This window comes from Humulus lupulus, chromosome 6, assembly GCF_963169125.1.
Source record: "Humulus lupulus chromosome 6, drHumLupu1.1, whole genome shotgun sequence".
Classification (NCBI taxonomy): Eukaryota; Viridiplantae; Streptophyta; class Magnoliopsida; order Rosales; family Cannabaceae; genus Humulus; species Humulus lupulus.
In genome coordinates this window covers 140,704,359-140,729,790 of record NC_084798.1, presented here as the reverse complement: position 1 = coordinate 140,729,790, position 25,432 = coordinate 140,704,359, and the positions used below count along the sequence as shown (strand labels likewise).

General features: G+C 43.7%; 68 non-coding genes and 7 pseudogenes across 68 annotated transcripts; all 75 read right to left on the bottom strand.

Annotated features, from left to right (window-relative positions):
* Positions 1-108: 108 nt before the first annotated feature.
* Positions 109-227, bottom strand: LOC133786892 (5S ribosomal RNA). The gene has a single exon (XR_009872033.1). It is a non-coding gene; the product is annotated as a 5S ribosomal RNA (ribosomal RNA).
* Positions 228-448: 221 nt separating this feature from the next.
* On the bottom strand, positions 449-567 carry LOC133786949 (5S ribosomal RNA). Its single transcript, XR_009872086.1, has one exon. It is a non-coding gene; the product is annotated as a 5S ribosomal RNA (ribosomal RNA).
* Positions 568-788: 221 nt separating this feature from the next.
* On the bottom strand, positions 789-907 carry LOC133788065 (5S ribosomal RNA). Its single transcript, XR_009873045.1, has one exon. It is a non-coding gene; the product is annotated as a 5S ribosomal RNA (ribosomal RNA).
* A 222-nt stretch (positions 908-1,129) lies between these two features.
* Positions 1,130-1,242, bottom strand: LOC133787174 (5S ribosomal RNA; annotated as a pseudogene).
* Positions 1,243-1,463: 221 nt separating this feature from the next.
* LOC133786659 (5S ribosomal RNA) lies at positions 1,464-1,582 on the bottom strand. The gene has a single exon (XR_009871806.1). It is a non-coding gene; the product is annotated as a 5S ribosomal RNA (ribosomal RNA).
* A 221-nt stretch (positions 1,583-1,803) lies between these two features.
* On the bottom strand, positions 1,804-1,922 carry LOC133786984 (5S ribosomal RNA). Its single transcript, XR_009872120.1, has one exon. It is a non-coding gene; the product is annotated as a 5S ribosomal RNA (ribosomal RNA).
* Positions 1,923-2,143: 221 nt separating this feature from the next.
* Positions 2,144-2,262, bottom strand: LOC133786565 (5S ribosomal RNA). Its single transcript, XR_009871719.1, has one exon. It is a non-coding gene; the product is annotated as a 5S ribosomal RNA (ribosomal RNA).
* Positions 2,263-2,483: 221 nt separating this feature from the next.
* LOC133787077 (5S ribosomal RNA) lies at positions 2,484-2,602 on the bottom strand. Its single transcript, XR_009872208.1, has one exon. It is a non-coding gene; the product is annotated as a 5S ribosomal RNA (ribosomal RNA).
* Positions 2,603-2,823: 221 nt separating this feature from the next.
* On the bottom strand, positions 2,824-2,941 carry LOC133787073 (5S ribosomal RNA). Its single transcript, XR_009872204.1, has one exon. It is a non-coding gene; the product is annotated as a 5S ribosomal RNA (ribosomal RNA).
* Positions 2,942-3,162: 221 nt separating this feature from the next.
* Positions 3,163-3,281, bottom strand: LOC133787928 (5S ribosomal RNA). Its single transcript, XR_009872915.1, has one exon. It is a non-coding gene; the product is annotated as a 5S ribosomal RNA (ribosomal RNA).
* A 218-nt stretch (positions 3,282-3,499) lies between these two features.
* On the bottom strand, positions 3,500-3,618 carry LOC133787319 (5S ribosomal RNA). The gene has a single exon (XR_009872347.1). It is a non-coding gene; the product is annotated as a 5S ribosomal RNA (ribosomal RNA).
* Positions 3,619-3,839: 221 nt separating this feature from the next.
* On the bottom strand, positions 3,840-3,958 carry LOC133786781 (5S ribosomal RNA). The gene has a single exon (XR_009871925.1). It is a non-coding gene; the product is annotated as a 5S ribosomal RNA (ribosomal RNA).
* Positions 3,959-4,180: 222 nt separating this feature from the next.
* On the bottom strand, positions 4,181-4,299 carry LOC133787120 (5S ribosomal RNA; annotated as a pseudogene).
* A 221-nt stretch (positions 4,300-4,520) lies between these two features.
* Positions 4,521-4,639, bottom strand: LOC133786644 (5S ribosomal RNA). The gene has a single exon (XR_009871792.1). It is a non-coding gene; the product is annotated as a 5S ribosomal RNA (ribosomal RNA).
* Positions 4,640-4,860: 221 nt separating this feature from the next.
* On the bottom strand, positions 4,861-4,979 carry LOC133787096 (5S ribosomal RNA; annotated as a pseudogene).
* Positions 4,980-5,200: 221 nt separating this feature from the next.
* Positions 5,201-5,319, bottom strand: LOC133786576 (5S ribosomal RNA). Its single transcript, XR_009871729.1, has one exon. It is a non-coding gene; the product is annotated as a 5S ribosomal RNA (ribosomal RNA).
* A 221-nt stretch (positions 5,320-5,540) lies between these two features.
* On the bottom strand, positions 5,541-5,659 carry LOC133787991 (5S ribosomal RNA). The gene has a single exon (XR_009872975.1). It is a non-coding gene; the product is annotated as a 5S ribosomal RNA (ribosomal RNA).
* Positions 5,660-5,877: 218 nt separating this feature from the next.
* LOC133786498 (5S ribosomal RNA) lies at positions 5,878-5,996 on the bottom strand. The gene has a single exon (XR_009871655.1). It is a non-coding gene; the product is annotated as a 5S ribosomal RNA (ribosomal RNA).
* A 221-nt stretch (positions 5,997-6,217) lies between these two features.
* On the bottom strand, positions 6,218-6,336 carry LOC133786295 (5S ribosomal RNA). The gene has a single exon (XR_009871462.1). It is a non-coding gene; the product is annotated as a 5S ribosomal RNA (ribosomal RNA).
* Positions 6,337-6,558: 222 nt separating this feature from the next.
* Positions 6,559-6,677, bottom strand: LOC133786885 (5S ribosomal RNA). Its single transcript, XR_009872026.1, has one exon. It is a non-coding gene; the product is annotated as a 5S ribosomal RNA (ribosomal RNA).
* A 220-nt stretch (positions 6,678-6,897) lies between these two features.
* LOC133786889 (5S ribosomal RNA) lies at positions 6,898-7,016 on the bottom strand. Its single transcript, XR_009872030.1, has one exon. It is a non-coding gene; the product is annotated as a 5S ribosomal RNA (ribosomal RNA).
* A 221-nt stretch (positions 7,017-7,237) lies between these two features.
* LOC133787137 (5S ribosomal RNA) lies at positions 7,238-7,355 on the bottom strand (annotated as a pseudogene).
* Positions 7,356-7,577: 222 nt separating this feature from the next.
* LOC133787150 (5S ribosomal RNA) lies at positions 7,578-7,696 on the bottom strand (annotated as a pseudogene).
* Positions 7,697-7,917: 221 nt separating this feature from the next.
* LOC133786994 (5S ribosomal RNA) lies at positions 7,918-8,036 on the bottom strand. Its single transcript, XR_009872130.1, has one exon. It is a non-coding gene; the product is annotated as a 5S ribosomal RNA (ribosomal RNA).
* A 221-nt stretch (positions 8,037-8,257) lies between these two features.
* On the bottom strand, positions 8,258-8,376 carry LOC133787140 (5S ribosomal RNA; annotated as a pseudogene).
* A 218-nt stretch (positions 8,377-8,594) lies between these two features.
* On the bottom strand, positions 8,595-8,713 carry LOC133786503 (5S ribosomal RNA). Its single transcript, XR_009871660.1, has one exon. It is a non-coding gene; the product is annotated as a 5S ribosomal RNA (ribosomal RNA).
* Positions 8,714-8,934: 221 nt separating this feature from the next.
* On the bottom strand, positions 8,935-9,053 carry LOC133786750 (5S ribosomal RNA). Its single transcript, XR_009871896.1, has one exon. It is a non-coding gene; the product is annotated as a 5S ribosomal RNA (ribosomal RNA).
* Positions 9,054-9,274: 221 nt separating this feature from the next.
* On the bottom strand, positions 9,275-9,393 carry LOC133786740 (5S ribosomal RNA). Its single transcript, XR_009871885.1, has one exon. It is a non-coding gene; the product is annotated as a 5S ribosomal RNA (ribosomal RNA).
* Positions 9,394-9,614: 221 nt separating this feature from the next.
* On the bottom strand, positions 9,615-9,733 carry LOC133787037 (5S ribosomal RNA). The gene has a single exon (XR_009872171.1). It is a non-coding gene; the product is annotated as a 5S ribosomal RNA (ribosomal RNA).
* A 218-nt stretch (positions 9,734-9,951) lies between these two features.
* On the bottom strand, positions 9,952-10,070 carry LOC133787832 (5S ribosomal RNA). Its single transcript, XR_009872823.1, has one exon. It is a non-coding gene; the product is annotated as a 5S ribosomal RNA (ribosomal RNA).
* Positions 10,071-10,290: 220 nt separating this feature from the next.
* Positions 10,291-10,409, bottom strand: LOC133786353 (5S ribosomal RNA). Its single transcript, XR_009871517.1, has one exon. It is a non-coding gene; the product is annotated as a 5S ribosomal RNA (ribosomal RNA).
* A 221-nt stretch (positions 10,410-10,630) lies between these two features.
* On the bottom strand, positions 10,631-10,749 carry LOC133786741 (5S ribosomal RNA). Its single transcript, XR_009871886.1, has one exon. It is a non-coding gene; the product is annotated as a 5S ribosomal RNA (ribosomal RNA).
* Positions 10,750-10,970: 221 nt separating this feature from the next.
* Positions 10,971-11,089, bottom strand: LOC133786941 (5S ribosomal RNA). The gene has a single exon (XR_009872079.1). It is a non-coding gene; the product is annotated as a 5S ribosomal RNA (ribosomal RNA).
* Positions 11,090-11,310: 221 nt separating this feature from the next.
* LOC133786458 (5S ribosomal RNA) lies at positions 11,311-11,429 on the bottom strand. The gene has a single exon (XR_009871618.1). It is a non-coding gene; the product is annotated as a 5S ribosomal RNA (ribosomal RNA).
* A 220-nt stretch (positions 11,430-11,649) lies between these two features.
* On the bottom strand, positions 11,650-11,768 carry LOC133786948 (5S ribosomal RNA). The gene has a single exon (XR_009872085.1). It is a non-coding gene; the product is annotated as a 5S ribosomal RNA (ribosomal RNA).
* A 218-nt stretch (positions 11,769-11,986) lies between these two features.
* Positions 11,987-12,105, bottom strand: LOC133786486 (5S ribosomal RNA). Its single transcript, XR_009871644.1, has one exon. It is a non-coding gene; the product is annotated as a 5S ribosomal RNA (ribosomal RNA).
* Positions 12,106-12,325: 220 nt separating this feature from the next.
* On the bottom strand, positions 12,326-12,444 carry LOC133786584 (5S ribosomal RNA). The gene has a single exon (XR_009871736.1). It is a non-coding gene; the product is annotated as a 5S ribosomal RNA (ribosomal RNA).
* Positions 12,445-12,665: 221 nt separating this feature from the next.
* Positions 12,666-12,784, bottom strand: LOC133786629 (5S ribosomal RNA). The gene has a single exon (XR_009871778.1). It is a non-coding gene; the product is annotated as a 5S ribosomal RNA (ribosomal RNA).
* A 221-nt stretch (positions 12,785-13,005) lies between these two features.
* On the bottom strand, positions 13,006-13,124 carry LOC133786810 (5S ribosomal RNA). The gene has a single exon (XR_009871952.1). It is a non-coding gene; the product is annotated as a 5S ribosomal RNA (ribosomal RNA).
* A 221-nt stretch (positions 13,125-13,345) lies between these two features.
* On the bottom strand, positions 13,346-13,464 carry LOC133786875 (5S ribosomal RNA). The gene has a single exon (XR_009872016.1). It is a non-coding gene; the product is annotated as a 5S ribosomal RNA (ribosomal RNA).
* A 220-nt stretch (positions 13,465-13,684) lies between these two features.
* Positions 13,685-13,803, bottom strand: LOC133787066 (5S ribosomal RNA). The gene has a single exon (XR_009872198.1). It is a non-coding gene; the product is annotated as a 5S ribosomal RNA (ribosomal RNA).
* Positions 13,804-14,022: 219 nt separating this feature from the next.
* On the bottom strand, positions 14,023-14,141 carry LOC133786925 (5S ribosomal RNA). The gene has a single exon (XR_009872064.1). It is a non-coding gene; the product is annotated as a 5S ribosomal RNA (ribosomal RNA).
* A 221-nt stretch (positions 14,142-14,362) lies between these two features.
* LOC133787924 (5S ribosomal RNA) lies at positions 14,363-14,481 on the bottom strand. Its single transcript, XR_009872911.1, has one exon. It is a non-coding gene; the product is annotated as a 5S ribosomal RNA (ribosomal RNA).
* Positions 14,482-14,699: 218 nt separating this feature from the next.
* LOC133788035 (5S ribosomal RNA) lies at positions 14,700-14,818 on the bottom strand. Its single transcript, XR_009873016.1, has one exon. It is a non-coding gene; the product is annotated as a 5S ribosomal RNA (ribosomal RNA).
* A 220-nt stretch (positions 14,819-15,038) lies between these two features.
* Positions 15,039-15,157, bottom strand: LOC133786936 (5S ribosomal RNA). Its single transcript, XR_009872074.1, has one exon. It is a non-coding gene; the product is annotated as a 5S ribosomal RNA (ribosomal RNA).
* Positions 15,158-15,378: 221 nt separating this feature from the next.
* LOC133787091 (5S ribosomal RNA) lies at positions 15,379-15,497 on the bottom strand (annotated as a pseudogene).
* A 221-nt stretch (positions 15,498-15,718) lies between these two features.
* Positions 15,719-15,837, bottom strand: LOC133787902 (5S ribosomal RNA). Its single transcript, XR_009872890.1, has one exon. It is a non-coding gene; the product is annotated as a 5S ribosomal RNA (ribosomal RNA).
* Positions 15,838-16,057: 220 nt separating this feature from the next.
* On the bottom strand, positions 16,058-16,176 carry LOC133786947 (5S ribosomal RNA). Its single transcript, XR_009872084.1, has one exon. It is a non-coding gene; the product is annotated as a 5S ribosomal RNA (ribosomal RNA).
* Positions 16,177-16,396: 220 nt separating this feature from the next.
* Positions 16,397-16,515, bottom strand: LOC133786529 (5S ribosomal RNA). The gene has a single exon (XR_009871685.1). It is a non-coding gene; the product is annotated as a 5S ribosomal RNA (ribosomal RNA).
* Positions 16,516-16,736: 221 nt separating this feature from the next.
* Positions 16,737-16,855, bottom strand: LOC133786369 (5S ribosomal RNA). Its single transcript, XR_009871533.1, has one exon. It is a non-coding gene; the product is annotated as a 5S ribosomal RNA (ribosomal RNA).
* Positions 16,856-17,073: 218 nt separating this feature from the next.
* LOC133786363 (5S ribosomal RNA) lies at positions 17,074-17,192 on the bottom strand. Its single transcript, XR_009871527.1, has one exon. It is a non-coding gene; the product is annotated as a 5S ribosomal RNA (ribosomal RNA).
* Positions 17,193-17,412: 220 nt separating this feature from the next.
* Positions 17,413-17,531, bottom strand: LOC133786514 (5S ribosomal RNA). The gene has a single exon (XR_009871670.1). It is a non-coding gene; the product is annotated as a 5S ribosomal RNA (ribosomal RNA).
* A 217-nt stretch (positions 17,532-17,748) lies between these two features.
* On the bottom strand, positions 17,749-17,867 carry LOC133786548 (5S ribosomal RNA). Its single transcript, XR_009871703.1, has one exon. It is a non-coding gene; the product is annotated as a 5S ribosomal RNA (ribosomal RNA).
* A 226-nt stretch (positions 17,868-18,093) lies between these two features.
* LOC133786409 (5S ribosomal RNA) lies at positions 18,094-18,212 on the bottom strand. The gene has a single exon (XR_009871572.1). It is a non-coding gene; the product is annotated as a 5S ribosomal RNA (ribosomal RNA).
* Positions 18,213-18,434: 222 nt separating this feature from the next.
* On the bottom strand, positions 18,435-18,553 carry LOC133786684 (5S ribosomal RNA). Its single transcript, XR_009871829.1, has one exon. It is a non-coding gene; the product is annotated as a 5S ribosomal RNA (ribosomal RNA).
* Positions 18,554-18,778: 225 nt separating this feature from the next.
* LOC133786694 (5S ribosomal RNA) lies at positions 18,779-18,897 on the bottom strand. The gene has a single exon (XR_009871839.1). It is a non-coding gene; the product is annotated as a 5S ribosomal RNA (ribosomal RNA).
* A 220-nt stretch (positions 18,898-19,117) lies between these two features.
* Positions 19,118-19,236, bottom strand: LOC133786398 (5S ribosomal RNA). Its single transcript, XR_009871561.1, has one exon. It is a non-coding gene; the product is annotated as a 5S ribosomal RNA (ribosomal RNA).
* Positions 19,237-19,453: 217 nt separating this feature from the next.
* LOC133787012 (5S ribosomal RNA) lies at positions 19,454-19,572 on the bottom strand. Its single transcript, XR_009872148.1, has one exon. It is a non-coding gene; the product is annotated as a 5S ribosomal RNA (ribosomal RNA).
* A 226-nt stretch (positions 19,573-19,798) lies between these two features.
* LOC133786786 (5S ribosomal RNA) lies at positions 19,799-19,917 on the bottom strand. The gene has a single exon (XR_009871929.1). It is a non-coding gene; the product is annotated as a 5S ribosomal RNA (ribosomal RNA).
* Positions 19,918-20,143: 226 nt separating this feature from the next.
* On the bottom strand, positions 20,144-20,262 carry LOC133788054 (5S ribosomal RNA). Its single transcript, XR_009873034.1, has one exon. It is a non-coding gene; the product is annotated as a 5S ribosomal RNA (ribosomal RNA).
* A 221-nt stretch (positions 20,263-20,483) lies between these two features.
* LOC133786798 (5S ribosomal RNA) lies at positions 20,484-20,602 on the bottom strand. The gene has a single exon (XR_009871941.1). It is a non-coding gene; the product is annotated as a 5S ribosomal RNA (ribosomal RNA).
* Positions 20,603-20,824: 222 nt separating this feature from the next.
* LOC133786578 (5S ribosomal RNA) lies at positions 20,825-20,943 on the bottom strand. The gene has a single exon (XR_009871731.1). It is a non-coding gene; the product is annotated as a 5S ribosomal RNA (ribosomal RNA).
* A 220-nt stretch (positions 20,944-21,163) lies between these two features.
* Positions 21,164-21,282, bottom strand: LOC133788165 (5S ribosomal RNA). Its single transcript, XR_009873139.1, has one exon. It is a non-coding gene; the product is annotated as a 5S ribosomal RNA (ribosomal RNA).
* A 217-nt stretch (positions 21,283-21,499) lies between these two features.
* LOC133786553 (5S ribosomal RNA) lies at positions 21,500-21,618 on the bottom strand. The gene has a single exon (XR_009871707.1). It is a non-coding gene; the product is annotated as a 5S ribosomal RNA (ribosomal RNA).
* Positions 21,619-21,844: 226 nt separating this feature from the next.
* On the bottom strand, positions 21,845-21,963 carry LOC133786699 (5S ribosomal RNA). The gene has a single exon (XR_009871843.1). It is a non-coding gene; the product is annotated as a 5S ribosomal RNA (ribosomal RNA).
* A 227-nt stretch (positions 21,964-22,190) lies between these two features.
* On the bottom strand, positions 22,191-22,309 carry LOC133787155 (5S ribosomal RNA). Its single transcript, XR_009872225.1, has one exon. It is a non-coding gene; the product is annotated as a 5S ribosomal RNA (ribosomal RNA).
* A 216-nt stretch (positions 22,310-22,525) lies between these two features.
* On the bottom strand, positions 22,526-22,644 carry LOC133787072 (5S ribosomal RNA). The gene has a single exon (XR_009872203.1). It is a non-coding gene; the product is annotated as a 5S ribosomal RNA (ribosomal RNA).
* Positions 22,645-22,866: 222 nt separating this feature from the next.
* LOC133786577 (5S ribosomal RNA) lies at positions 22,867-22,985 on the bottom strand. The gene has a single exon (XR_009871730.1). It is a non-coding gene; the product is annotated as a 5S ribosomal RNA (ribosomal RNA).
* A 220-nt stretch (positions 22,986-23,205) lies between these two features.
* On the bottom strand, positions 23,206-23,324 carry LOC133788164 (5S ribosomal RNA). The gene has a single exon (XR_009873138.1). It is a non-coding gene; the product is annotated as a 5S ribosomal RNA (ribosomal RNA).
* A 217-nt stretch (positions 23,325-23,541) lies between these two features.
* LOC133786552 (5S ribosomal RNA) lies at positions 23,542-23,660 on the bottom strand. The gene has a single exon (XR_009871706.1). It is a non-coding gene; the product is annotated as a 5S ribosomal RNA (ribosomal RNA).
* Positions 23,661-23,886: 226 nt separating this feature from the next.
* On the bottom strand, positions 23,887-24,005 carry LOC133786698 (5S ribosomal RNA). Its single transcript, XR_009871842.1, has one exon. It is a non-coding gene; the product is annotated as a 5S ribosomal RNA (ribosomal RNA).
* A 227-nt stretch (positions 24,006-24,232) lies between these two features.
* Positions 24,233-24,351, bottom strand: LOC133787142 (5S ribosomal RNA). Its single transcript, XR_009872223.1, has one exon. It is a non-coding gene; the product is annotated as a 5S ribosomal RNA (ribosomal RNA).
* Positions 24,352-24,567: 216 nt separating this feature from the next.
* On the bottom strand, positions 24,568-24,686 carry LOC133787198 (5S ribosomal RNA). The gene has a single exon (XR_009872233.1). It is a non-coding gene; the product is annotated as a 5S ribosomal RNA (ribosomal RNA).
* Positions 24,687-24,913: 227 nt separating this feature from the next.
* Positions 24,914-25,032, bottom strand: LOC133786325 (5S ribosomal RNA). Its single transcript, XR_009871490.1, has one exon. It is a non-coding gene; the product is annotated as a 5S ribosomal RNA (ribosomal RNA).
* Positions 25,033-25,258: 226 nt separating this feature from the next.
* LOC133786678 (5S ribosomal RNA) lies at positions 25,259-25,377 on the bottom strand. Its single transcript, XR_009871824.1, has one exon. It is a non-coding gene; the product is annotated as a 5S ribosomal RNA (ribosomal RNA).
* Positions 25,378-25,432: the final 55 nt, after the last annotated feature.

Genomic DNA, 25,432 nt, shown 5'->3' with positions numbered 1-25,432 from the left:
AACCCCTCAAGGGAAACGAAATAAATGACTCTTTAAAGATTTAAAACAGAAAATACAAACTTTTGAGCCGTAAGTGGATTTTTGAAGAAAAAAAAAATGATTTTTTCAGGGGTGCAACACGAGGACTTCCCAGGAGGTCACCCCTCCTAGTAATACTCTAGCCCAAGCACGGTTAACTGCGGAGTTCTGATGGGATCCGGTGCATTAGTGCTGGTATGATCTCACCCGGAATGTTTGGTCCGCAATATTCATTTATAGCGAACGCGTGTGTCCTCCCTTTCCTCCCTCGGATCAACTTGGAACTTCTTATTCGCTGCTTGTGATTGACCACGGTGTTAACCCCTCGAGGGAAACGAAATAAACGACTCTTTAAAGATTTAAAACAAAAAATATAAACTTTTGAGCCGTAAGTGGATTTTTGAAGAACCAAAAAAAAATGATGTTTTCAGGGGAGCAACACGAGGACTTTTAAGGAGGTCACCAATCCTAGTACTACTCTCGCCCAAGCACGCTTAACTACGGAGTTCTGATGGGATCCGATGCATTAGTGCTGGTATGATCGCACACAAAATGTTTGGTCCGCAATATTCATTTATAGCGAGCGCGTGTGTCCTCCCTTTTCTCCCTCGGATCAACTAGGAACTTCTTATTCGCTGCTTGTTTGTGACCACGGTGTTAACCCCTCAAGGGAAACGAAATAAATGACTCTTTAAAGATTTAAAACAGAAAATACAAACTTTTGAGCCGTAATCGGGTATTTGAAGAACAAAAAAAAAACGATTTTTTCAGGGGAGCAACACGAGGACTTCCCAGGAGGTCACCCCTCCTAGTACTACTCTCGCCCAAGCACGCTTAACTGCGGAGTTCTGATGGGATCCGGTGCATTAGTTCTGGTATGATCGCACCCGGAATATTTGGTTCGCATTATTCATTTATAGCGAACGCGTGTTTCCTCCCTTTTCTCCCTCGGATCAACTAGAAACTTCTTATTCGCTGCTTTTTTGTGACCACGGTGTTAAACCCTCAAGGGAAACGAAAGTAATGACTCTTTAAAGATTTAAAACAAAAAATACAAACTTTTGAGCCGTAAGTGGATTTTTGAAGAACAAAAAAAAAAAAGATGTTTTCAAGGGTGCAACACGAGGACTACCCAGAAGGTCACCCCTCCTACTCTCGCCCAAGCACGCTTAACTGCGGAGTTCTGATGGGATCCGATCCATTAGTGCTGGTATGATCGCACCCGGAATGTCTGGTCCACAATATTTATTTATAATGAACTCGTGTGTCCTCCCTTTTCTCCCTCGGATCAACTAGGAACTTCTTATTCGCTGCTTGTTAGTGACCACGGTGTTAACCCCTCAAGGGAAACGAAACTAATGACTCTTTAAAGATTTAAAACAAAAAATACAAACTTTTGAGCCGTAAGTGGATTTTTGAAGAACAAAAACAAAATGATGTTTTCAGGGGTGCAACACGAGGGCTTCCCAGGAGGTCACCCCTCCTAGTACTACTCTCGCCCAAGCACGCTTAACTGCGGATTTCTGATGGGATCCGGTGCATTAGGGCTGGTATGATCCCACCCGGAATGTTTGGTCCGCAATATTCATTTATAGCGAACACGTGTGTCCTCCCTTTTCTCCCTCGGATCAACTAGGAACTTCTTATTCGCTGCTTGTTAGTGACCACGGTGTTAACCCCTCAAGGGAAACGATATCAATGACTCTTTAAAGATTTAAAACAGAACATACAAACTTTTGAGCAGTAAGTGGATTTTTGAAGAACAAAAAAAAAATGATTTTTTCAGGGGAGCAACACGAGGACTTCCCAGGAGGTCACCCCTCCTAGTACTACTCTCAACCAGGCACGCTTAACTGCGGAGTTCTGATCGGATCCGGTGCATTAGTTCTGGTATGATCGCACCCGTAATGTTTGGTTCGTAATATTCATTTATAGCGAACGCGTGTGTCCGCCCTTTTCTCCCTCGGATCAACTAGCAACTTCTTATTCGCTGCTTGTGAGTGACCACGGGATTAACCCCTCAAGGGAAACGAAATAAATGACTCTTTAAAGATTTAAAACAGAAAATACAAACTTTTGAGCCGTAAGTGGATTTTTGAAGAACAAAAAAAAAATGATTTTTTCAGGGGTGCAACACGAGGATTTCCCAAGAGGTCACCCCTCCTAGTACTACTCTCGCCCAAGCACGCTTAATTGCGGAGTTCTGATGGGATCCGGTGCATTAGTGCTGGTATGATCTCACCCGGAATGTTTGGTCCGCAATATTCATTTATAGCGAACGCGTGTGTCCTCCCTTTTCTCCCTCGGATCAACTAGAAACTTCTTATTCGCTGCTTGTTAGTGACCACGGTGTTAACCCCTCAAGGGAAACGATATCAATGACTCTTTAAAGATTTAAAACAGAACATACAAACTTTTGAGCCGTAAGTGGGTTTTTGAAGAACAAAAAAAAAATGATTTTTTCAGGGGAGCAACACGAGGACTTCCCAGGAGGTCACCCCTCCTAGTACTACTCTCAACCAAGCACGCTTAACTGCGGGGTTCTGATCGGATCCGGTGCATTAGTTCTGGTATGATCGCACCCGTAATGTTTGGTTCGCAATATTCATTTATAGCGAACGCGTGTGTCCGCCCTTTTCTCCCTCGGATCAACTAGGAACTTCTTATTCGCTGCTTGTGAGTGACCACGGGATTAACCCCTCAAGGGAAACGAAATAAATGACTCTTTAAAGATTTAAAACAGAAAATACAAACTTTTGAGCCGTAAGTGGATTTTTGAAGAACAAAAAAAAAATGATTTTTTCAGGGGTGCAACACGAGGATTTCCAAGAGGTCACCCCACCTAGTACTACTCTCGCCCAAGATCGCTTAATTGCGGAGTTCTGATGGGATCCGGTGCATTAGTGCTGGTATGATCCCACCCGGAATGTTTGGTGCGCAATATTCATTTATAGCGAACACGTGTGTCCTCCCTTTTCTCCCTCGGATCAACTAGAAACTTCTTATTCGCTGCTTGTTAGTGACCACGGTGTTAACCCCTCAAGGGAAACGATATCAATGACTCTTTAAAGATTTAAAACAGAACATACAAACTTTTGAGCCGTAAGTGGATTTTTGAAGAACAAAAAAAATATGATTTTTTCAAGGGTGCAACACGAGGACTTCCCAGGAGGTCACCCCTCCTAGTACTACTCTCGCCCAAGCACTCTTATCTGCGGAGTTCTGATGGGATCCGGTGCACTAGTGCTGGTATGATCGCACCCGGAATGTTTGGTCCCCATTATTCATTTATAGCATGCGCGTGTGTCCTCCCTCTTCTCCCTCGGATCAACTAAGAACTTCTTATTCGTTGCTTGTTAGTGGCCACGGTGTTAACCCCTCAAGGGAAACGAAATAAATGACTCTTTCAAGATTTAAAACAGAAAATACAAACTTTTGAGCCGTAAGTGGATTTTTGAAGAAAAAAAAAATGATGTTTTCAGGGGTGCAACACGAGGACTTCCCAAGCGGTCACCCATACTAGTACTACTCTCGCCCAAGCACGCTTAACTGCGGAGTTCTGATGGGATCCGGTGCATTAGTGCTGGTATGATCGCTCCCGGAATGTTCGGTCCGCAATATTCATTAATTGCTAACGCGTGTGTCCTCCCTTTTCTCCCTCGGATCAACTAGGAACTTCTTATTCGCTGCTTGTTAGTGACCACGGTGTGATCCTCCCAAGGGAAACGAAACTAATGACTCTTTAAAGATTTAAAACAGAAAATACAAACTTTTGAGCCGTAAGTGGATTTTTGAAGAACAAAAACAAAATGATGTTTTCAGGGGTGCAACACGAGGACTTCCCAGGAGGTCACCCCTCCTAGGACTACTCTCGCCGAAGCACGCTTAACTGCGGAGTTCTGATGGGATCCGGTGCATTAGTTCTGGTATGATCGCACCCGGAATGTTTGGTTCGCATTATTCATTTATAGCGAACGCGTGTTTTCTCCCTTTTCTCCCTCGAATCAACTAGGAACTACTTATTCGCTGCTTTTTTGTGACCACGGTGATAAAACCTCAAGGGAAACGAAAGTAATGACTCCTAAAAGATTTAAAACAAAAAATACAAACTTTTGAGCCGTAAGTGGATTTTTGAAGAACAAAAAAAAAAAAGATGTTTTCAGGGGTGCAACACGAGGACTACCCAGAAGGTCACCCCTCCAAGGACTACTCTCGCCCAAGCACGCTTTACTGCGGAGTTCTGATGGGATCCGATCCATTAGTGTTGGTATGATCGCACCCAGAATGTCTGGTCCACAATATTTATTTATAATGAACTCGTGTGTCCTCCCTTTTCTCCCTCGGATCAACTAGGAACTTCTTATTCGCTGCTTGTTAGTGACCACGGTGTTAACCCCTCAAGGGAAACGAAACTAATGACTCTTTAAAGATTTAAAACAAAAAATACAAACTTTTGAGCCGTAAGTGGATTTTTGAAGAACAAAAACAAAATCATGTTTTCAGGGGTGCAACACGAGGACTTCCCAGGAGGTCACCCCTCCTAGTACTACTCTCGCCCAAGCACGCTTAACTGCGGATTTCTGATGGGATCCGGTGCATTAGGGCCGGTATGATCCCACCCGGAATGTTTGGTCCGCAATATTCATTTATAGCGAACACGTGTGTCCTCCCTTTTCTCCCTCGGATCAACTAGGAACTTCTTATTCGCTGCTTGTTAGTGACCACGGTGTTAACCCCTCAAGGGAAACGATATCAATGACTCTTTAAAGATTTAAAATAGAACATACAAACTTTTGTGCCGTAAGTGGATTTTTGAAGAACAAAAAAAAAATGATTTTTTCAGGGGAGCAACACGAGGACTTCCCAGGAGGTCACCCCTCCTAGTACTACTCTCAACCAGGCACGCTTAACTGCGGAGTTCTGATCGGATCCAGTGCATTAGTTCTGGTATGATCGCACCTGTAATGTTTGGTTCGCAATATTCATTTATTGCGAACGCGTGTGTCCGCCCTTTTCTCCCTCGGATCAACTAGGAACTTCTTATTCGCTGCTTGTGAGTGAACACGGGATTAACCCCTCAAGGGAAACGAAATAAATGACTCTTTAAAGATTTAAAACAGAAAATACAAACTTTTGAGCCGTAAGTGGATTTTTGAAGAACAAAAAAAAAATTATTTTTTCAGGGGTGCAACACGAGGACTTCCCAAGAGGTCACCCCTCCTAGTACTACTCTCGCCCAAGCACGCTTAATTGCGGAGTTCTGATGGGATCCGGTGCATTAGTGCTGGTATGATCCCACCTTGAATGTTTGGTGCGCAATATTCATTTATAGCGAACAAGTGTGTCCTCCCTTTTCTCCCTCAGATCAACTAGAAACTTCTTATTCGCAGCTTGTTAGTGACCACGGTGTTAACCTCTCAAGGGAAACGATATCAATGACTCTTTAAAGATTTAAAACAGAACATACAAACTTTTGAGCCGTAAGTGGATTTTTGAAGAACAAAAAAAATATGATTTTTTCAAGGGTGCAACACGAGGACTTCCCAGGAGGTCACCCCTCCTAGTACTACTCTCGCCCAAGCACGCTTATCTGCGGAGTTCTGATGGGATCCGGTGCACTAGTGCTGGTATGATCGCACCCGGAATGTTTGGTCCGCATTATTCATTTATAGCATGCGCGTGTGTCCTCCCTTTTCTCCCTCGGATCAACTAAGAACTTCTTATTCGTTGCTTGTTAGTGGCCACGGTGTTAACCCCTCAAGGGAAACGAAATAAATGACTCTTTCAAGATTTAAAACAGAAAATACAAACTTTTGAGCCGTAAGTGGATTTTTGAAGAAAAAAAAAATGATGTTTTCAGGGGTGCAACACGAGGACTTCCCAAGCGGTCACCCATACTAGTACTACTCTCGCCCAAGCACGCTTAACTGCGGAGTTCTGATGGGATCCGGTGCATTAGTGCTGGTATGATCGCACCCGGAATGTTTGGTCCGCAATATTCATTAATTGCTAACGCGTGTGTCCTCCCTTTTCTCCCTCGGATCAACTAGGAACTTCTTATTCGCTGCTTGTTAGTGACCACGGTGTGATCCTCTCATGGGAAACGAAACTAATGACTCTTTAAAGATTTAAAACAGAAAATACAAACTTCTGAGCCGTAAGTGGATTTTTGAAGAACAAAAACAAAATGATGTTTTCAGGGGTGCAACACGAGGACTTCCCAGGAGGTCACCCCTCCTAGGACTACTCTCGCCCAAGCACGCTTAACTGCGGAGTTCTGATGGGATCCGATGCATTAGTGCTGGTATGATTGCACCCGGAATGTTTGGTTCGCATAATTCATTTATAGCGAACGCGTGTGTCCTCCCTTTTCTCACTCGGATCAACTAGGAACTTCTTATTCGCTGCTTGTTCGTGACCACGGTGTTAACCCCTCAAGGGAAACAAAAGTAATGACTCTTTAAAGATTTAAATCAAAATATACAAACTTTTGAGCCGTAAGTGGATTTTTGAGGAACAAAAAAAAAATAGATGGTTTCAGGGGTGCAACACGAAGACTACCCAGGAGGTGACCCCTCCTAGGACTACTCTCGCCCAAGCACGCTTAACTGCGGAGTTCTGATGGGATCCGATGCATTAGTGCTGGTATGATCGCACCCGGAATGATTGGTCCGCAATATTCATTTATAGCAAACGCGTGTGTCCTCCCTTTTCTCCCTCGGATCAACTAGGAACTTCTTATTCGCTGCTTGTTAGTGACCACGGTGTTAACCCCTCAAGGGAAACGAAATAAATGACTCTTTAAAGATTTAAAACAGAAAATACAAACTTTTGAGCCGCAAGTGGATTTTTGAAGAACAAAAAAATATTATTTATTCAGGGGAGCAACACGAGGACTTCCCAGGAGGTCACCCCTCCTAGTACTACTCTCGCCCAAGCACGCTTAACTGCGGAGTTCTTATGGGATCCGTTGCATTAGTGATGGTACGATCGCACCCGGAATGTTTGGTCCGCAATACTCATTTATAGCGAACGCGTGTGTCCTCCTTTTTCTCCCTCGGATCAACTAGGATTTTCTTATTCGCTGCTTGTGAGTGACCACGGTGTTAACCCCACAAGGGAAACGAAATAAATGACTCTTTAAAGATTTAAAACAAAAAATACAAACTTTTGAGCCGTAAGTGGATTTTTGAAGATCAAAAAAAAAATTATGTTTTCGGGGGTGCAACACGAGGACTACCCAGGAGGTCACCCCTGCTAGGACTACTCTCGCCCAAGCACGCTTAACTGCGGAGTTATGATGGGATCCGAGCATTAGTGCTGGTATGATCGCACCCGGAATATTTGGACTGCAATATTATTTTATAGCGAACGCGTGTGTCCTCCCTTTTCTCCCTCGGATCAACTAGGAACTTCTTATTCGCTGCTTGTTAGTGACCACGGGGTTAACCCCTCAAGGGAAACGAAAGCAATGACTCTTTAAAGATTTAAAACAAAAAATACAAACTTTTGAGCCATAAGTGGATTTTTGAAGAACAAAAAAACAAATGATGTTTTCAGGGGTGCAACACGAGGGCTTGCCAAGAGGTCACCCCTCCTAGTACTACTCTCGCGCAAGCACGCTTAACTGCGGAGTTCTGATGGGATCCGGTGCATTATTTTTGGTATGATCGCACACGGAAAGTTTGGTCCGCAATATTCATTTATAGCGAACGCGTGTGTCCTCCCTTTTCTCCCTCGGATCAACTAGGAACTTGTTATTCGCTGCTTGTTAGTGACCACGGTGATAACCCCTCAAGGGAAACGAAATAAATGACTCTTTAAAGATTTAAAACAGAAAATACAAACTTTTGAGCCGTAAGTGGGTTTTTGAAGAACAAAAAAAAAATGATTTTTTCAGGGGAGCAACACGAGGACTTCCCAGGACGTCACCCCTCCTAGTACTACTCTCGCCCAAGCACGCTTAACTGCGGAGTTCTGATGGGATCCGGAGCATTACTTCTGGTATGATCGCGCCCGGAATGTTTGGTTCGCAATATTCATTTATAGCAAACGCGTGTGTCCTCCCTTTCCTCCCTCGGATCAACTAGGAACTTCTTATTCGCTGCTTGTGAGTGACCACGGTGTTAACCCCTCCAGGGAAACGAAATAAATGACTCTTTAAAGATTTAAAACAAAAAATACAAACTTTTGAGCCGTAAGTGGATTTTTGAAGAACAAAAAAAATATGATGTTTTCAGTGGTGCAACACGAGGACTACCCAGGAGGTCACCCCTACTAGTTCTACTCTCGTCCAAGCACGCTTAACTGCGGAGTTCTGATGGGATCCGGTGCATTACTTCTGGTATGATCGCACCCGGAATGTTTGGTTCGCAATATTCATTTATAGCAAACGCGTGTGTCCTCCCATTTCACCCTCGAATCAACTAGGAACTTCTTATTCGCTGCTTGTTAGTGACCACGGTGTTAACCCCTCAAGGGAAACGAAACCAATGACTCTTTAAAGATTTAAAACAGAAAATACAAACTTTTGAGCCGTAAGTGGATTTTTGAAGAAAAAATAAATGATGTTTTCAGGGGTGCAACACGAGGACTTCCCAGGAGGTCACCCATCCTAGTACTACTCTCGCCCTAGCACGCTTCACTACGGAGTTCTGATGGGATCCGGTGCATTACTTCTGGTATGATCGCGCCCGGAATGTTTGGTTCGCATTATTCATTTATAGCGAACGCGTGTTTCCTCCCTTTTCTCCCTCGGATATACTAGGAACTTCTTATTCGCTGCTTGTTTGTGACCACGGTGTTAACCCCTCAAGGGAAACGAAATAAATGACTCTTTAAAGATTTAAAACAGAAAATACAAACTTTTGAGTCGTAAGTGGGTTTTTGAAGAACAAAAAAAAAATGATATTTTCAGGGGAGCAACACGAGGACTTCCCAGGAGGTCACCCCTCCTAGTACTACTCTCAACCAGGCACTCTTAACTGCGGAGTTCTGATGGGATCCGGTGCATTAGTTCTGGTATGATCGCACCCGTAATGTTTGGTTCGCAATATTCAATTATAGCGAACGCGTGTGTCCTCCCTTTTCTCCCTCGGATCAACTAGGAACTTCTTATTCGCTGCTTGTGAGTGACCACGGGGTTAACCCCTCAAGGGAAACGAAATAAATGACTCTTTAAAGATTTAAAACAGAAAATACAAACTTTTGAGCCGTAAGTGGATTTTCGAAGAACAAAAAAAAAATGATTTTTTCAGGGGTGCAACACGAGGACATCCCAAGAGGTCACCCCTCCTAGTACTACTCTCGCCCAAGCACGCTTAATTGCGGAGTTCTGATGGGATCCGGTGCATTAGTGCTGGTATGATCCCACCCGGAATGTTTGGTCCGCAATATTCATTAATAGCGAACACGTGTGTCCTCCCTTTTCTCCCTCGGATCAACTAGGAACTTCTTATTCGCTGCTTGTAAGTGACCACGGTGTTAACCCCTCAAGGGAAACGATATCAATGACTCTTTAAAGATTTAAAACAGAACATACAAACTTTTGAGCCGTAAGTGGATTTTTGAAGAACAAAAAAAATATGATTTTTTCAACGGTGCAACACGAGGACTTCCTAGGAGGTCACCCCTCCTAGTACAACTCTCGCCCAAGTACCCTTATCTGCGGATTTCTGATGGGATCCGGTGCATTAGTTCTGGTATGATCGCACCCGGAATGTTTGGTCCGCAATAATCACTTATAGGGAGCGCGTGTGTCCTCCCTTTTCTCTCTCGGATCAACTAGGAACTTCTTATTCGCTGATTGTTAGTGGCCACGGTGTTAACCCCTCAAGGGAAACGAAATAAATGACTCTTTCAAGATTTAAAACAGAAAATACAAACTTTTTAGACGTAAGTGGATTTTTGAAGAAAAAAAAAATGATGTTTTCAGGGGTGCAACACGAGGACTTCCCAAGCGGTCACCCATACTAGTACTACTCTCACCCAAGCACGCTTAACTGCGGAGTTCTGATGGGATCCGGTGCATTAGTGCTGGTATGATCGCACCCGGAATGTTTGGTCCGCAATATTCATTAATTGCTAACGCGTGTGTCCTCCCTTTTCTCCCTCGGATCAACTAGGAACTTCTTATTCGCTGCTTGTTAGTGACCACGGTGTTAACCCCTCAAGGGAAACGAAATAAATGACTCTTTAAAGATTTAAAACAGAAAATACAAACTTTTGAGCCGCAAGTGGATTTTTGAAGAACAAAAAAAAATTATTTTTTCAGGGGAGCAACACGAGGACTTCCCAGGAGGTCACCCCTCCTAGTACTACTCTCGCCCTAGCACGCTTAACTGCGGAGTTCTTATGGGATCCGGTGCATTAGTGCTGGTATGATCCCACCCGGAATGTTTGGTCCGCAATATCCATTTATAGCGAACACGTGTGTCCTCCCTTTTCTCCCTCGGATCAACTAGGAACTTCTTATTCGCTGCTTGTTAGTGACCACGGTGTTAACCCCTCAAGGGAAACGATATCAATGACTCTTTAAAGATTTAAAACAGAACATACAAACTTTTGAGCCGTAAGTGGATTTTTGAAGAACAAAAAAAATATGATTTTTTCAAGGGTGCAACACGAGGACTTCCCCGGAGGTCACACCTCCTAGTACTACTCTCGCCCAAGCACGCTTAACTGCGGAGTTCTGATGGGATCCGGAGCATTAGTGCAGGTATGATCGCACACAGAATGTTTGGTCCGCAATATTCATTTATAGCGAGCGCGTGTGTCCTCCCTTTTCTCCCTCGGATCAACTCGGAACTTCTTATTCGCTGCTTGTTTGTGACCACGGTGTTAACCCCTCAAGGGAAACGAAATAAATGACTCTTTAAAGATTTAAAACAGAAAATACAAACTTTCGAGCCGTAAGTGGGTTTTTGAGGAACAAAAAAAAAATGATTTTTTCAGGGGAGCAACACGAGGACTTCCCAGGAGGTCACCCCTCCTAGTACTACTCTCAACCATGCACGCTTAACTGCGGAGTTCTGATGGGATCAGGTGCATTCGTTCTGGTATGATCGCACCCGTAATGTTTGGTTCGCAATATTCATTTATAGCGAACGCGTGTGTCCTCCCTTTTCTCCCTCGGATCAACTAGGAACTTCTTATTCGCTGCTTGTGAGTTACCACGGGGTTAACCCCTCAAGGGAAACGAAATAAATGACTCTTTAAAGATTGAATACAGAAAATACAAACTTTTGAGCCGTAAGTGGATTTTTGAAGAACAAAAAGAAAATGATTTTTTCAGGGGTGCAACACGAGGACTTCCCAAGCGGTCACCCATACAAGTACTACTCTCGCCCAAGCACGCTTAACCGCGGATATCTGATGGGATCCGGTGCATTAGTGCTGGTATGATCGCACCCAGAATGTTTGGTCCGCAATATTCATTAATTGCTAACGCGTGTGTCCTCCCTTTTCTCCCTCGGATCAACTAGGAACTTCTTATTCGCTGCTTGTTAGTGACCACGGTGTTAACCCCTCAAGGGAAACGAAATAAATGACTCTTTAAAGATTTAAAACAGAAAATACAAACTTTTGAGCCGCAAGTGGATTTTTGAAGAACAAAAAAAAATTATTTTTTCAGGGGTGCAACACGTGGACTTCCCAGGAGGTCACCCCTCCTAGTACTACTCTCGCCCTAGCACGCTTAACTGCGGAGTTCTTTTGGGATCCGTTGCATTAGTGATGGTACGATCGCACCCGGAATGTTTGGTCCGCAATATTCATTTATAGCGAACGTGTGTTTCCTCCTTTTTCTCCCTCGGATCAACTAGGTTTTTCTTATTCGCTGCTTGTGAGTGATCACGGTGTTAACCCCTCAAGGGAAACGAAATAAATGACTCTTTAAAGATTTAAAACAGAAAATACAAACTTTTTAGCCGTAAGTGGATTTTTGAAGAAAAAAAAAATGATGTTTTCAGGGGTGCAACACGAGGACTTCCCAAGCGGTCACCCATACTAGTACTACTCTCGCCCAAGCACGCTTAACTGCGGAGTTCTGATGGGATCCGGTGCATTAGTGCTGGTATGATCGCACCCGGAATGTTTGGTCCGCAATATTCATTAATTGCTAACGCGTGTGTCCTCCCTTTTCTCCCTCGGATCAACTAGGAACTTCTTATTCGCTGCTTGTTAGTGACCACGGTGTTAACCCCTCAAGGGAAACGAAATAAATGACTCTTTAAAGATTTAAAACAGAAAATACAAACTTTTGAGCCGCAAGTGGATTTTTGAAGAACAAAAAAAAATTATTTTTTCAGGGGAGCAACACGAGGACTTCCCAGGAGGTCACCCCTCCTAGTACTACTCTCGCCCTAGCACGCTTAACGGCGGAGTTCTTATGGGATCCGGTGCATTAGTGCTGGTATGATCCCACCCGGAATGTTTGGTCCGCAATATCCATTTATAGCGAACACGTGTGTCCTCCCTTTTCTCCCTCGGATCAACTAGGAACTTCTTATTCGCTGCTTGTTAGTGACCACGGTGTTAACCCCTCAAGGGAAACGATATCAATGACTCTTTAAAGATTTAAAACAGAACATACAAACTTTTGAGCCGTAAGTGGATTTTTGAAGAACAAAAAAAATATGATTTTTTCAAGGGTGCAACACGAGGACTTCCCCGGAGGTCACACCTCCTAGTACTACTCTCGCCCAAGCACGCTTAACTGCGGAGTTCTGATGGGATCCGGTGCATTAGTGCAGGTATGATCGCACACAGAATGTTTGGTCCGCAATATTCATTTATAGCGAGCGCGTGTGTCCTCCCTTTTCTCCCTCGGATCAACTCGGAACTTCTTATTCGCTGCTTGTTTGTGACCACGGTGTTAACCCCTCAAGGGAAACGAAATAAATGACTCTTTAAAGATTTAAAACAGAAAATACAAACTTTCGAGCCGTAAGTGGGTTTTTGAGGAACAAAAAAAAAATGATTTTTTCAGGGGAGCAACACGAGGACTTCCCAGGAGGTCACCCCTCCTAGTACTACTCTCAACCATGCACGCTTAACTGCGGAGTTCTGATGGGATCCGGTGCATTAGTTCTGGTATGATCGCACCCGTAATGTTTGGTTCGCAATATTCATTTATAGCGAACGCGTGTGTCCTCCCTTTTCTCCCTCGGATCAACTAGGAACTTCTTATTCGCTGCTTGTGAGTTACCACGGGGTTAACCCCTCAAGGGAAACGAAATAAATGACTCTTTAAAGATTTAATACAGAAAATACAAACTTTTGAGCCGTAAGTGGATTTTTGAAGAACAAAAAGAAAATGATTTTTTCAGGGGTGCAACACGAGGACTTCCCAAGCGGTCACCCATACAAGTACTACTCTCGCCCAAGCAGGCTTAACCGCGGAGTTCTGATGGGATCCGGTGCATTAGTGCTGGTATGATCAAACCCGGAATGTTTGGTCCGCAATATTCATTAATTGCTAACGCGTGTGTCCTCCCTTTTCTCCCTCGGATCAACTAGGAACTTCTTATTCGCTGCTTGTTAGTGACCACGGTGTTAACCCCTCAAGGGAAACGAAATAAATGACTCTTTAAAGATTTAAAACAGAAAATACAAACTTTTGAGCCGCAAGTGGATTTTTGAAGAACAAAAAAAAATTATTTTTTCAGGGGTGCAACACGTGGACTTCCCAGGAGGTCACCCCTCCTAGAACTACTCTCGCCCTAGCACGCTTAACTGCGGAGTTCTTTTGGGATCCGTTGCATTAGTGATGGTACGATCGCACCCGGAATGTTTTGTCCGCAATATTCATTTATAGCGAACGTGTGTTTCCTCCTTTTTCTCCCTCGGATCAACTAGGTTTTTCTTATTCGCTGCTTGTGAGTGACCACGGTGTTAACCCCTCAAGGGAAACGAAATAAATGACTCTTTAAAGATTTAAAACAGAAAATACAAACTTTTGAGCCGTAAGTGGATTTTTGAAGAAAAAAAAAATTAATTTTTCCAGGTGTGCAACACGAGGACTTCCTAGGAGGTCAGCCCTCCTAGTACTACTCTCGCCCAAGCACGCTTAACTGCGGAGTTCTGATGAGATCCGGTGCATTGGTACTGGTATGATCCCACCCGGAATGTTTGGTCCGCAATATTCATTTATAGCGAACACGTGTGTCCTCCCTTTTCTCCCTCGGATCAACTAGGAACTTCTTATTCGCTGCTTGTTAGTGACCACGGTGTTAACCCCTCAAGGGAAATGATATCAATGACTCTTTAAAGATTTAAAACAGAACATACAAACTTTTGAGCCGTAAGTGGATTTTTGAAGAACAAAAAAAATATGATTTTTTCAAGGGTGCAACACGAGGACTTCCCAGGAGGTCACCCCTCCTAGTACTACTCTCGCCCAAGCACGCTTAACTGCGGAGTTCTGATGGGATCCAGTGCATTAGTGCCGGTATGATCGCACACAGAATGTTTGGTCCGCAATATTCATTTATAGAGAACGCGTGTGTCCTCCCTTTTCTCTCTCGGATCAACTAGGAACTTCTTATTCGCTGCTTGTTAGTGGCCACGGTGTTAACCCCTCAAGGGAAACGAAATAAATGACTCTTTCTAGATTTGAAACAGAAAATACGAACTTTTGACCTGTAAGTGGATTTTTGAAGAAAAAAAAAATGATGTTTTCAGGGGTGCAACACGAGGACTTCCCAAGCGGTCACCCATACTAGTACTACTCTCTCCCAAGCACGCTTAACTGCGGAGTTCTGATGGGATCCGGTGCATTAGTGCTGGTATGATCGCACCCGGAATGTTTGGTCCGCAATATTCATTAATTGCTAATGCGTGTGTCCTCCCTTTTCTCCGTCGGATCTACTAGGAACTTCTTATTCGCTGCTTGTTAGTGACCACGATGTTAACCCCTCAAGGGAAACGAAATAAATGACTCTTTAAAGATTTAAAACAGAAAATACAAACTTTTGAGCCGTAAGTGGGTTTTTGAAGAACAAAAAAAAATGATTTTTTCAGGGAAGCAACACGAGGACTTCCCAGGAGGTCACCCCTCCTAGTACTACTCTCCACCAGGCACGCTTATCTGCGGAGTTCTGATGGGATCCGGTGCATTAGTGCTGGTATGATCGCACCCGGAATGTTTGGTCCACAATATTCCTTTATAGCGAGCGCGTGTGTCCTCCCTTTTCTCCCTCGGATCAACTCGGAACTTCTTATTCGCTGCTTGTTTGTGACCACGGTGTTAACCCCTCAAGGGAAACGAAATAAATGACTCTTTAAAGATTTAAAACAGAAAATACAAACTTTCGAGCCGTAAGTGGGTTTTTGAGGAACAAAAAAAAAATGATTTTTTCAGGGGAGCAACACGAGGACTTCCCAGGAGGTCACCCCTCCTAGTACTACTCTCAACCATGCACGCTTAACTGCGGAGTTCTGATGGGATCCGATGCATTAGTTCTGTTATGATCGCACCCGTAATGTTTGGTTCGCAATATTCATTTATAGCGAACGCGTGTGTCCTCCCTTTTCTCCCTCGGATCAACTAGGAACTTCTTATTCGCTGCTTGTGAGTTACCACGGGGTTAACCCCTGAAGGGAAACGAAATAAATGACTCTTTAAAGATTTAATACAGAAAATACAAACTTTTGAGCCGTAAGTGGATTTTTGAAGATCAAAAAGAAAATGATTTTTTCAGGGGTGCAACACGAGGACTTCCCAAGCGGTCACCCATACAAGTACTACTCTCGCCCAAGCACGCTTAACCGCGGAGTTCTGATGGGATCCGGTGCATTAGTGCTGGTATGATCGCACCCGGAATGTTTGGTCCGCAATATTCATTAATTGCTAACGCGTGTGTCCTCCCTTTTCTCCCTCGGATCAACTAGGAACTTCTTATTCGCTGCTTGTTAGTGACCACGGTGTTAACCCCTCAAGGGACACGAAATAAATGACTCTTTAAAGATTTAAAACAGAAAATACAAACTTTTGAGCCGCAAGTGGATTTTTGAAGAACAAAAAAAAATTATTTTTTCAGGGGTGCAACACGTGGACTTCCCAGGAGGTCACCCCTCCTAGTACTACTCTCGCCCTAGCACGCTTAACTGCGGAGTTCTTTTGGGATCCGTTGCATTAGTGATGGTACGATCGCACCCGGATTGTTTGGTCCGCAATATTCATTTATAGCGAACGTGTGTTTCCTCCTTTTTCTCCCTCGGATCAACTAGGTTTTTCTTATTCGCTGCTTGTGAGTGACCACGGTGTTAACCCCTCAAGGGAAACGAAATAAATGACTCTTTAAAGATTTAAAACAGAAAATACAAACTTTTGAGCCGTAAGTGGATTTTTGAAGAAAAAAAAATAATGATTTTTCCAGGTGTGCAACACGAGGACTTCCCAGGAGGTCACCCCTCCTAGTACTACTCTCGCCCAAGCACGCTTTACTACGGAGTTCTGATGGGATCCGGTGCATTGGTGCTGGTATGATCCCACCCGGAATGTTTGGTCCGCAATATTCATTTATAGCGAACACGTGTGTCCTCCCTTTTCTCCCTCGGATCAACTAGGAACTTCTTATTCGCTGCTTGTTAGTGACCACGGTGTTAACCCCTCAAGGGAAACGATATCAATGACTCTTTAAAGATTTAAAACAGAACATACAAACTTTTGAGCCGTAAGTGGATTTTTGAAGAACAAAAAAAATATGATTTTTTCAAGGGTGCAACACGAGGACTTCCCAGGAGGTCACCCCTCCTCGTACTACTCTCGCCCAAGCACGCTTAACTGCGGAGTTCTGATGGGATCCAGTGCATTAGTGCCGGTATGATCGCACACAGAATGTTTGGTCCGCAATATTCATTTATAGAGAACGCGTGTGTCCTCCCTTTTCTCTCTCGGATCAACTAGGAACTTCTTATTCGCTGCTTGTTAGTGGCCACGGTGTTAACCCCTCAAGGGAAACGAAATAAATGACTCTTTCAAGATTTAAAACAGAAAATACGAACTTTTGACCCGTAAGTGGATTTTTGAAGAAAAAAAAAATGATGTTTTCAGGGGTGCAACACGAGCATTTCCCAAGCGGTCACCCATACTAGTACTACTCTCTCCCAAGCACGCTTAACTGCGGAGTTCTGATGGGATCCGGTGCATTAGTGCTGGTATGATCGCACCCGGAATGTTTGGTCCGCAATATTCATTAATTGCTAACGCGTGTGTCCTCCCTTTTCTCCGTCGGATCTACTAGGAACTTCTTATTCGCTGCTTGTTAGTGACCACGATGTTAACCCCTCAAGGGAAACGAAATAAATGACTCTTTAAAGATTTAAAACAAAAAATACAAACTTTTGAGCCGTAAGTGGGTTTTTGAAGAACGAAAAAAAATGAGGTTTTCAGTGGTGCAACACGAGGACTTCCCAGGAGGTCACCCATCCCAGTACTACTCTCGCCCAAGCTTGCTTAACTGTGGAGTTCTGATGGGATCCGGTGCATTAGTGCTGGTATGATCGCACCCGGAATGTTTGGTCCGCAATATTCATTTATAGTGAACGCGTGTGTCCTCCCTTTTCTCCCTCGGATCAACTAGGAACTTCTTATTCGCTGCTTGTTAGTGACCACGGTGTTAACCCCTCAAGGGAAACAGAATAAATGTCTCTTTGAAGAGTAAAAACAGAAAATACAAACTTTTGAGCCGTAAGTGGGTTTTTGAAGATCAAAAAATGATGTTTTCAAGGGTGCAACACGAGGATTTCCCAGGAGGTCACCCATCCTAGTACTACTCTCGCCCAAGCACGCATAACTGCGGAGTTCTGATGGGATCTCGTGGATTAGTGCTGGTATGATCGCACCCGGAATGATTGGTCCGCAATATTCATTTATAGCGAACACGTGTGTCCTCCCTTTTCTCCCTCGAATCAACTAGGAACTTCTTATTCGCTGCTTGTTAGTGACCACGGTGTTAACCCCTCAAGGGAAACGATATCAATGACTCTTTAAAGATTTAAAACAGAAAATACAAACTTTTGATACGTAAGTGGATTTTTGAAGAACAAAAAAACAAAAAAATGATGTTTTCAGGGGTGCAACCCGAGGACTTCCCAGGAGGTCACCCATACTAGTACTACTCTCGCCAAAGCACGCTTAACTGCGGAGTTCTTATGGGATCCGGTGCATTAGTGCTGGTATGATCGCACCCGGAATGTTTGGTCCGCAATATTCATTAATTGCTAACGCGTGTGTCCTCCTTTTTCTCCGTCGGATCAACTAGGAACTTCTTATTCGCTGCTTGTTAGTGACTACGGTGTTAACCCCTCAAGGGAAACGAAATAAATGACTCTTTAAAGATTTAAAAAAGAAAATACAAACTTTTGAGCCGCAAGTGGATTTTTGAAGAACAAAAAAAAAAATGATGTTTTCAGGGGTGCAACACGAGGACTTCCCAGGAGGTCACCCATCCTAGTAATACTCTCGCCCAAGCACGCTTAACTACGGAGTTCTGATGGGATCCGGTGCATTAGTTCTAGAAAGATCGCACCCTGAATGTTTGGTCCGCAATATTCATTTATAGCGAACACGTGTGTGCTCCCTTTTCTCCCTCGAATCAACTAGGAACATCTTATTCGCTGCTTGTTAGTGACCACGGTGTTAACCCTCAAGGGAAACGGAATAAATGACTCTTTAAAGATGTGAAACAGAAATTACAAACTTTTGAGCCGTAATTGGGTTTTTGAAGACCAAAAAAAAAAAAAATTGATGTTTTCAGGGGTGCAACACGAGGACTTCGAAGGAGGTCACCCATCCTAGTACTACTCTCGCCCAAGCACGCTTTACTGCGGAGTTCTGATGGGATCTGTTGGATTAGTGCTGGTATGATCGCACCCGGAATATTTGGTCCGCAATATTCATTTATAACGAACGCGTGTGTCCTCCCTTTTCTCCGTCGGATCAACTAGGAACTTCTTATTCGCTGCTTGTTAGTGACCACGTTCTTAACCTCTCAAAGGAAACAGAATAAATGACTCTTTAAAGAATTTTAACAGAAAATACAAACTTTTGAGCCGTAAGTTGATTTTTGAAGAACAAAAAAAAATGATGTTTTCAGTGGTGCAACACAAGGAATTCCCAGGAGGTCACCCATCCTAGTACTACTCTCGCCCAAGCTTGCTTAACTGCGGAGTTCTGATGGGATCCGGTGCATTAGTGCTGGTATGATCGCACCCGGAATGTTTGGTCCGCAATATTCATTTATAGTGAACACGTGTGTCCTCCCTTTTCTCCCTCGGATCAACTAGGAACTTCTTATTCGCTCCTTGTTAGTGACCACGGTGTTAACCCCTCAAGGGAAACAGCATAAATGTCTCTTTGAAGAGTAAAAACAGAAAATACAAACTTTTGAGCCGTAAGTGGGTTTTTGAAGATCAAAAAATGATGTTTTCAAGGGTGACACACGAGGACTTCCCAGGAGGTCACCCATCCAAGTACTACTCTCGCCCAAGCACGCATAACTGCGGAGTTCTGATGGGATCTCGTGGATTAGTGCTGGTATGATCGCACCCGGAATGATTGGTCCGCAATATTCATTTATAGCGAACACGTGTGTCCTCCCTTTTCTCCCTCGAATCAACTAGGAACTTCATATTCGCTGCTTCTTAGTGACCACGGTTTTAACCCCTCAAGGGAAACGGAACAAACGACTCTTTAAAGATTTAAAACAGAAAATACAAACTTTTGATCCGTAAGTGGATTTTTGAAGAACAAAAAAACAAAAAAATGATGTTTTCCGGGGTGCAACACGAGGACTTCCCAGGAGGTCACCCATCCTAGTACTACTCTCGCTAAAGCACGCTTAACTGCGGAGTTCTGAAGGGAACCGGTGCTTTAGCGCTGGTATGATCGCACCCTGAATGTTTGGTCCGCAATATTCATTTATAGCGGACGCGTGTGTCCTCCCTTTTCTCCCTCGGATCAACTAGGAACTTCTTATTCGCTGCTTGTTAGTGACCACGGTGTTAACCCCTCAAGGGAAACGGAATAAATGACTATTTAAAGATTTAAAATTGAAAATACAAACTTTTGAGCCATAAGTGGATTTTTGAAGAACAAAAAAATAAAAATATGATTTTTTCAGGTGTGCAACACGAGGACTTACCAGGAGGTCACCCATCCTAGTACTACTCTCGTCCAAGCACGCTTAACTGCGGAGTTCTGATGGGATCCGGTGCATTAGTGCTGGTATGATCGCACCCGGAATGTTTGTTCCGCAACATTCATTTATAGCGAACGCGTGTGTCCAACCTTTTCTCCCTCGGGTCAACTAGGAACGTCTTATTCGCTGCTTGTTAGTGACCACGGTCTTAACCTCTCAAAGGAAACAGAATAAATGACTCTTTAAAGATTTTAAACAGAAAATACAAACTTTTGAGCCGTAAGTGGATTTTTGAAGAACAAAAAAAAAATGATGTTTTCAAGGGTGCAACACGAGGACTTCCCAGGAGGTCACCCATCCTAGTACTACTCTCGCCCAAGCACGCTTAACTGCGGAGTTCTGATGGGATCCGGTGCATTAGTGCTGGTATGATCGCACCCGGAATGTTTGGTCCGCAATATTCATTTATAGCGAACGTGTGTGTCCTCCCTTTTCTCCCTCGGATCAACTAGGAACTTCTTATTCGCTGCTTGTTAGTGACCACGGTGTTAACCCCTCAAGGGAAACGGAATAAATGACTCTTTAAATATTTGAAACAGAAAATACATACTTTTGAGCCGTAAGTGGATTTTTGAAGAACAAAAAAAAAAATGATGTTTTCAGGGGTGGAACACGAGGACTTCCCAGGAGGTCACCCATCCCAGTACTACGCTCTCCCAAGCACGCTTAACTGCGGAGTTCTGATGGGATCCGGTGCATTAGTGCAGGTAAGATCCCACCCGGAATGTTTGGTCCGCAATATTCATTTATAGCGGACGCGTGTGTCCTCCCTTTTCTCCGTCGGATCAACTAGGAACTTCTTATTCGCTGCTTGTTAGTGACCACGGTCTTAACCTCTCAAAGGAAACAGAATAAATGACTCTTTAAAGAATTTAAACAGAAAATACAAACTTTTGAGCCGTAAGTTGATTTTTGAAGAACAAAAAAAAATGATGTTTTCAGTGGTGCAACACGAGGGCTTCCCAGGAGGTCACCCATCCTAGTACTACTCTCGCCCAAGCTTGCTTAACTGCGGAGTTCTGATGGGATCCGGTGCATTAGTGCTGGTATGATCGCACCCGGAATGTTTGGTCCGCAATATTCATTTATAGTGAACGCGTGTGTCCTCCCTTTTCTCCCTCGGATCAACTAGGAACTTCTTATTCGCTGCTTGTTAGTGACCACGGTGTTAACCCCTCAAGGGAAACAGAATAAATGTCTCTTTGAAGAGTAAAAACAGACAATACAAACTTTTGAGCCGTAAGTGGGTTTTTGAAGATCAAAAAATGATGTTTTCAAGGGTGCAACACGAGGACTTCCCAGGAGGTCACCCATCCAAGTACTACTCTCGCCCAAGCACGCATAACTGCGGAGTTCTGATGGGATCTCGTGGATTAGTGCTGGTATGATCGCACCCGGAATGATTGGTCCGCAATATTCATTTATAGCGAACACGTGTGTCCTCCCTTTTCTCCCTCGAATCAACTAGGAACTTCATATTCGCTGCTTCTTAGTGACCACGGTTTTAACCCCTCAAGGGAAACGGAAGAAACGACTCTTTAAAGATTTAAAACAGAAAATACAAACTTTTGATCCGTAAGTGGATTTTTGAAGAACAAAAAAACAAAAAAATGATGTTTTCAGGGGTGCAACACGAGGACTTCCCAGGAGGTCACCCATCCTAGTACTTCTCTTGCCAAAGCACGCTTAACTGCGGAGTTCTGATGGGAACTGGTGCTTTAGTGCTGGTATGATCGCACCCGGAATGTTTGGTCCGCAATATTCATTTATAGCGGACGCGTGTGTCCACCCTTTTCTCCGTCAGATCTACTAGGAACTTCTTATTCGCTGCTTGTTAGTGACCACGGTGTTAACCCCTCAAGGGAAACGGAATAAATGACTCTTTAAAGATTTGAAGCAGAAAATACAAACTTTTGACCCGTAAGTGGATTTTTTGAAGAACAAAAAAAAAAAAAAATGATGTTTTCAGGGGTGCAACACGAGGACTTCCCTGGAGGTCACCCATCCCAGTACTACTCTCGCCCAAGCACGCTTAACTGCGGAGTTCTGATGGGATCCGATGCATTAGTGCTGGTATGATCGCACCCGGAATGTTTGTTCCGCAACATTCATTTATAGCGAACGCGTGTCCTCCCTTTTCTCCCTCGGGTCAACTAGGAACGTCTTATTCGCTGCTTTTTAGTGACCACGGTCTTATCCTCTCAAAGGAAACAGAATAAATGACTCTTTAAAGATTTTCAACAGAAAATACAAACTTTTGAGCCGTAAGTGGATTTTTGAAGAAAAAAAAAATAATGTTTTCAAGGGTGCAACATGAGGACTTCCCAGGAGGTCACCCATCCTAGTACTACTCTCGCCCAAGCACGCTTAACTGCGGAGTTCTGATGGGATCCGGTGCATTAGTGCTGGTATGATCGCACCCGGAATGTTTGGTCCGCAATATTCATTTATAGCGAACGTGTGTGTCCTCCCTTTTCTCCCTCGGATCAACTAGGAACTTCTTATTCGCTGCTTGTTAGTGACCACGGTGTTAACCCCTCAAGGGAAACGGAATAAATGACTCTTTAAATATTTGAAACAGAAAATACATACTTTTGAGCCGTAAGTGGATTTTTGAAGAACAAAAAAAAAAATGATGTTTTCAGGGGTGGAACACGAGGACTTCCCAGGAGGTCACCCATCCCAGTACTACGCTCTCCCAAGCACGCTTAACTGCGGAGTTCTGATGGGATCCGGTGCATTAGTGCAGGTAAGATCCCACCCGGAATGTTTGGTCCGCAATATTCATTTATAGCGGACGCGTGTGTCCTCCCTTTTCTCCGTCGGATCAACTAGGAACTTCTTATTCGCTGCTTGTTAGTGACCACGGTCTTAACCTCTCAAAGGAAACAGAATAAATGACTCTTTAAAGAATTTAAACAGAAAATACAAACTTTTGAGCCGTAAGTTGATTTTTGAAGAACAAAAAAAAATGATGTTTTCAGTGGTGCAACACGAGGGCTTCCCAGGAGGTCACCCATCCTAGTACTACTCTCGCCCAAGCTTGCTTAACTGCGGAGTTCTGATGGGATCCGGTGCATTAGTGCTGGTATGATCGCACCCGGAATGTTTGGTCCGCAATATTCATTTATAGTGAACGCGTGTGTCCTCCCTTTTCTCCCTCGGATCAACTAGGAACTTCTTATTCGCTGCTTGTTAGTGACCACGGTGTTAACCCCTCAAGGGAAACAGAATAAATGTCTCTTTGAAGAGTAAAAACAGACAATACAAACTTTTGAGCCGTAAGTGGGTTTTTGAAGATCAAAAAATGATGTTTTCAAGGGTGCAACACGAGGACTTCCCAGGAGGTCACCCATCCAAGTACTACTCTCGCCCAAGCACGCATAACTGCGGAGTTCTGATGGGATCTCGTGGATTAGTGCTGGTATGATCGCACCCGGAATGATTGGTCCGCAATATTCATTTATAGCGAACACGTGTGTCCTCCCTTTTCTCCCTCGAATCAACTAGGAACTTCATATTCGCTGCTTCTTAGTGACCACGGTTTTAACCCCTCAAGGGAAACGGAAGAAACGACTCTTTAAAGATTTAAAACAGAAAATACAAACTTTTGATCCGTAAGTGGATTTTTGAAGAACAAAAAAACAAAAAAATGATGTTTTCAGGGGTGCAACACGAGGACTTCCCAGGAGGTCACCCATCCTAGTACTTCTCTTGCCAAAGCACGCTTAACTGCGGAGTTCTGATGGGAACTGGTGCTTTAGTGCTGGTATGATCGCACCCGGAATGTTTGGTCCGCAATATTCATTTATAGCGGACGCGTGTGTCCACCCTTTTCTCCGTCAGATCTACTAGGAACTTCTTATTCGCTGCTTGTTAGTGACCACGGTGTTAACCCCTCAAGGGAAACGGAATAAATGACTCTTTAAAGATTTGAAGCAGAAAATACAAACTTTTGACCCGTAAGTGGATTTTTTGAAGAACAAAAAAAAAAAAAAATGATGTTTTCAGGGGTGCAACACGAGGACTTCCCTGGAGGTCACCCATCCCAGTACTACTCTCGCCCAAGCACGCTTAACTGCGGAGTTCTGATGGGATCCGATGCATTAGTGCTGGTATGATCGCACCCGGAATGTTTGTTCCGCAACATTCATTTATAGCGAACGCGTGTCCTCCCTTTTCTCCCTCGGGTCAACTAGGAACGTCTTATTCGCTGCTTGTTAGTGACCACGGTCTTATCCTCTCAAAGGAAACAGAATAAATGACTCTTTAAAGATTTTCAACAGAAAATACAAACTTTTGAGCCGTAAGTGGATTTTTGAAGAAAAAAAAAATAATGTTTTCAAGGGTGCAACATGAGGACTTCCCAAGAGGTCACCCATCCTAGTACTACTCTCGCCCAAGCACGCTTAACTGCGGAGTTCTGATGGGATCCGGTGCATTAGTGCTGGTATGATCGCACCCGGAATGTTTGGTCCGCAATATTCATTTATAGCGAACGCGTGTGTCCTCCCTTTTCTCCCTCGGATCAACTAGGCACTTCTTATTCGCTGCTTGTTAGTGACCACGGTGTTAACCCCTCAAGGGAAACAGAATAAATGACTCTTTAAAGAGTAAAAACAGAAAATACAAACTTTTGAGCCGTCAGTGGATTTTTGAAGAACAAAAAAAAATAAAAAATGATGTTTTCAGGGGTGCAACACGAGGACTTCCCAGGAGGTCACCCATCCTAGTAATAATCTCGCCCAAGCACGCTTAACTACGGAGTTCTGATGGGATCCGGTGCATTAGTTCTAGTATGATCGCACCCTGAATGTTTGGTCCGCAATATTCATTTATAGTGAACACGTGTGTTCTCCCTTTTCTCCCTCGGATCTACTAGGAACTTCATATTCGCTGCTTGTTAGTGACCACGGTGTTAACCCCTCAAGGGAAACGAAATAAATGACTCTTTAAAGATTTGAAACAGAAAATACAAACTTTTGAGCCGTAAGTGGATTTTTGATGAACAAAAAAAAAAAAAAATGATGTTTTCAGGGGTGTAACACGAGGACTTCCCACGAGGTCACCCATCCTAGTAATAATCTCGCCCAAGCACGCTTAACTACGGAGTTCTGATGGGATCCGGTGCATTAGTTCTAGTATGATCGCACCCTGAATGTTTGGTCCGCAATATTCATTTATAGCGAACACGTGTGTCCTCCCTTTTC